The sequence below is a fragment of the Hipposideros armiger genome, unplaced genomic scaffold, assembly GCF_001890085.2.
Source record: "Hipposideros armiger isolate ML-2016 unplaced genomic scaffold, ASM189008v1 scaffold_538, whole genome shotgun sequence".
Lineage (NCBI taxonomy): Eukaryota > Metazoa > Chordata > Mammalia > Chiroptera > Hipposideridae > Hipposideros > Hipposideros armiger.
The window spans coordinates 647,894-652,944 of NW_017731888.1; the positions used below are offsets into that span (position 1 = coordinate 647,894).

The following is a 5,051-nucleotide window of genomic DNA, read 5'->3' on the forward strand; positions in this document are numbered from 1 at the left end:
CCGACTAAACCTCACACCTGTGTCTCTGTCTTCCTGCTTAGGTGACACACTGTTATAACCGTAAAGGGTGTGAATCTGGACTGAGTCAGGAGCCTGTGGCTCCACTTCCAATCCCACGGGGAGCAGTGGCTGCTGACAAGCTCACCTGGACGGTGGCAGAATGACAGAGTGGCCTGGACACGCACGACTGGCTCTCCGGCCCATGTAAGTGGACAGGTGGGTACTGCTAAGAGACGTGTTTGGAAGGAGAGCACGGATTGCTTTTAGGGGAAATCTTTTGGAACACATTGGTTCTTGCTCGCGCGTGGAGTTCCCTGTTCAAATGCACAGCCGTTTCTGAAACCTGGGAAGCACATGTTTAACCCCACACGCCTGTTCTATGGACACGCATTGGACACTGGCCCTTGGGAAGCACCATTGGACGGGGCTCCCCTTCCTCCTTCCAAGGCCGTCCAGGTGTCCGTCCTCTGTGCAGGTTACTGCCCCTCGAACCTCTCACTGGTCCTGACATCTCTGCCCTTGACCAGAAGGTCTGAAGCATGAGTGGGTAAAGCAACAGATGATTCTCTGATTATGGCTCAGAGAAATGGTGGCAATTAAGTCACACAGTATGTCCACTTTTACATGTTTAGGCTGCATATCTTGACCTCTTCAAAAACGCACGTCTCCATGCAAAGGAAAAGCGGCAAGTAAGATGTATGCAAGACTGTTTTCTGCCTTTCAAAGGCCTTGGCAGTGTAGTAAGGCCCATGCCTGAGGCAGGCGTCATCTCCGCCTCAGACTCAGGGAGAGGACATGCTTGCAAGACCTGACCTAGGCCCCTCTCAGAGCAAAGAGCTTCTCAGGGCTTCACGCAAACGCCAGCACTGGCATTTTCTGAGGCGAAGTCCTGGAGGTGGCTGGGACAGCCACAGGGATGTGTGCTCGAGCATCTGGGCTGACGGATGGCACATGATGTCCTCATGGTCCAGTTTCTAGAGTTGCAGCACAGATCTCTGCTGCCATGCAGGGCAGACACGTGGCTTTGGTACCCAGTCTGACACTGAGGGAGCGGAAGGAAAACCACAGCAGCTCATCACATAGCTCCCACCTGGCTGCAGGTGAGGTGCTTCTCATGGGACTCTGCCTGGCAGCCGCTGAGGACTGGTTTCATATCACCGGCATGAACCTGAATTTCTTATCAGGGTTTGTGTAACGTGCCTAGAAGAGTGCTGGTCTTGGCGTGTCTGTCTGAGGCTGTATCAGTGCTCACGCTGGGCGGGTTCCAGTGAAGACCCCCTTCCTTCCTTCCTTCCTTCCTTCTTGCCTGCCTGCCTGCCTGCCTGCACTCAACCAGTATCCACTGAAATCCTAGTCTGGTGGACACAAGATGGCCCCCAAATGTCCACGTCCGGGTCCCGGGCACCTCACCTGGTGAAAGGTACTTTGCAGGTGTGACTGAAGTCCAGGGTCTTGAGCTGAGAAGTGATTCTGAATCCTGTGACTGGGCCCCAGGGAACCACCAGGGCCTCACACAGGGAGGCAGGTGGGTCAGAGCCAGAGCAGGTGTAGTGGTGGCTGGGACCAGGGCGCAGTCCCGGGGGGGAGCTGAGGGAGGCAGCTTGAGGCTATCGTAGAAACTGGAAATTATTATGTACCTTTGAGAGACATGTCACTTTACAAACAATAAAATAAAAATGAGCTTATGGCGGGTTCCTCTGTCAGCTTTGCATGGATTTTCCCTTTGTCTCAGTGACTTCTAGAATCAGTAGTGACATATGTTGAGAAAATTTTTGACCCAGAGAAAAATCATTATAACCTAATTTTACAGCGTTTTCCTTCATGACATCAATAACATTCTCTTCCTAGAAAAATCGGGTGAAATGCATATTTAGACAAGTAAATCTGTCTGATAAATCATTTCACAGATGAGCAGGACACCATGTGTGAAATGAAAGTTAGATGTTTTCAAAACCACTTCATTTAAAGGGAGGACACTAGTCAATGAGGTGCTTGTCATAACGAAGAGACAGTGAGGTGTGGACACATGTGTGGCCATGGGTCACGCCACCCAGCAGGGCACCCTCATCCCGACAAAGCTCTTGGACCTGAGATGGAATGCATCTGCTGCGGCCGAGCCACAGGTGTCTGCAGGTGCTCAGGGGACAAACGGGCACCCAAGACCCACGCGAGCCAAGCGTTTCAGCAGCCCCGGCTGTCAGTGCTTGAAAGAGACGCCCAATGCGTATTCCTACATCCTTAACAAACCTTCCACATGTACACTTAATAGCTAATTATTGCTAGATGAATATTAAAATTACACATTTGCATATTACAGAAGGTGAGGCTACCTCATGACACCAGCTTTTACTTTTCAAGCATGCAAAAAAAAAAAAAATATATATATATATATATTTTAAATAAGTCCTGTTCTTCAAAATAATCACTGTGAATGTTTTTAAAAATAACTTTTCTGGAATTGTTTTCAAGAGGTAGTTTTAGAACCATAAGAGAAAATCAATTTGTCAAAATAATCTTTCTCTCTCTGCACACACACATACACATGCTGACAAGGGAAGCCATTAGATGCTGGTGGCAGTGCATGGTCCCCAGGCGCGTGGACAGCCACTGAAGCCCATCCTCCCGGTGCCGGGAAGCTCTGGGATCCCAGCTCTCGGGACCATGGAGCGTTTTGTCCATACTCGTGTGTCTGTTTTCCAGGAGGGGATTTTTCAATTCTTTGACATCTTTCACATTCTTATTGAATAGATTTGTTGCATGCCATCTCAATTCTATTTAGGATGGAAGTATTGTAAGTATTTAACAGACATAGCTTAGAGTAAAGCACGGAAGCAGAGGAATTAATTATCTGCACTTGCATTTCTTCAAAATGGCAGCTTATAAAGGACAGCGCTATGTGCCCAGTGTTTCCCATTATCTTTTTTGTTTTTATTTTAAAGATTTTATTAGGGAATATGGGGAGGGACACAGCTTTGGGGAATTGGGGGAAGGGGAACAGACAAGTTGTTGTCCTTTTGTTCTTCAGTCTAGTTGTGGAGGACGTCGCTTCACTGGCCCATGTTGGTGTTATCATTGCGCTCTTCCCGGGTGAGGCAGTGCAGTCGCTGGCCATTGGACATCATGGTAGCTGCTGGCAGCCCCACTGCAGCCTACGCTGTCGCTGGCGACTCACGGCAGCCCAGCTCCAGGTCGAGCTGCTGTTCACCATCTTAGCTGTAGAGGGCACAGCATCACTGGCCCTCATGTGGGATCCGAACCGGGGCCCTGCTGCTCAGAGCTGGCGTCCCAAGACAACTCCTAACCAACGCGCCCCTCGGCCGGCCCGCCCATTCTCTTATTGGATCCTCAGGCTGTCCCCACCTCTGGCCACCCCAAAATGGGCTGGAGAAAATTCTGAGCCAATAACTTTGCCAAGACCCAGCAGAAACTTTGAAGAGAAGTGTCTTTCATAATTTATTTGGTGCATACGTTTTGGGAATACAAAAACGTACTTGGTAAAATGGTGTGTACATAAATTAGAATTTTAGTCTCTGTTCGCACTGGTTCTTGTATTATCTCTATGAAACCTATTTTATTTTTATTTCCCAAAAATGATAGCTCTAAAACAATAAAGTGATTTTCTACTAGATAATTATTGTTTCAAAGCATTTCTGAAGCCCGTTTGTGCTGAGTTGTCACTTGCTCATAAGAGGCATGTGACAAATGTCGGTGAATCTACCAGAAACGAATGGGCTCTTGAACTGAGTGTTTAAACGGGGTGATCGTAGAGCTCCCTGCTTCCCGCGGTTTCTAGTTTGCTCACTGTCCACGTTTCTTTTTCTGGCAGGGCAGAGTGCGAGAGCTGGTCCCCGCCTTCACAGAAGCGGGAGCAAGTGGGACCGGAGACCTAAGGGCAGAGCCAGAGGCCTGGCAGGCCCCCCGGTGGCACCGTGACACACTGCAGCCCTGCAGGCATCGCCGGAACAGGCCTGGGCCTGCCCTCCACTCCCAGGCGCTGGGCCTCCCGAGCAGAGCCTCCTGACATCTGAGGCTGGGCCCTCAGTGTCACCTCCCTTCGGGTGCCACAAAGAACATAAAAACATCACCGAGGACCCATAGCTCTCTGAGAACCAATCATTGGGATGCTCCTCCTGTGAACACCTCAGAAAGCTTACCAGACCCGGGGTGATCGTGTGCGTCCAGGCCGTCCCCACCAGCCCATTGGGACCATGGCCCCCCAGGGGCCACGACAGTGCAGGGCTTACTCAGCGGTGTGACTTGTGCAACTTGTAGCTCCATGTCAGCACCCCAAATTCCTGCCGAATGCTTCAGCACGCAAACGAGAAGCTGTGTGGGGGGGGACCCTGCCTCGTCCCCTTCCCCATTCCGGCTCCCAATGCCAGTCATCAGGAAGAACATTCTAGGTCGTCTCAGAGCCGCCCTCTGATACGTGGCCACCTCCCGCGCCTTGTGACAGTCAGGTCGCCTCACTGCTGGGCACCGCTGGGTCCCTGGTGGCCGTGCTGAGCCTTCACGTGTAGCGGGGCGACCTGTCGTTGAGGGCCCTGTTTTGTGGGTTTCTCCAGCCGAGATGTTCACCGTGCTGTGTACTCAGAGGGGTGAAATTTCAGGCAGGGGTATTTAGTCCGGAGGTTAGTGTCCTCGGGGTGGACATGGTTTTCCATAAGGACCTGGAGGAAGCGGTGACGTTGCATCCGCAGCCCCGGGATGGTCAGCAAGTTTCCATGAACGATCGCTTTGCGACGCAACAACGAGCCCGTTTACGGACCTGCCGGCCCAGCAGCAGGTCTGGGCGCCGCGCAGAGGCGCCGCGGCTCATTCGCGGGCTTCACGGCGCCTACTACACTTGGACACTGGCCACCTTCCAAATACCAGAGACTGCATTTTTTTCTCTACAAAACTTTACAAGTTATACGTGATTATTTTCAAAAGCCTTGATAATTAGATTTCATTCTAAGAAAAAGAACAGTTATCTAGGAAAGAAATGTTTCAAAACACCCTTGCAGATGCGACAGTGCAACAAACGCTGGGAAAGTCAGGTCGCTGCGGGG

General features: G+C 50.9%; 1 protein-coding gene across 3 annotated transcripts in view; it reads right to left on the reverse strand.

Annotated features, from left to right (window-relative positions):
- DLGAP2 (DLG associated protein 2) overlaps positions 1-5,051 on the reverse strand; it is a 484,295-nt gene that overhangs the window by 36,633 nt on the left and 442,611 nt on the right. The gene's annotated exons all lie outside the window — the stretch shown is intronic.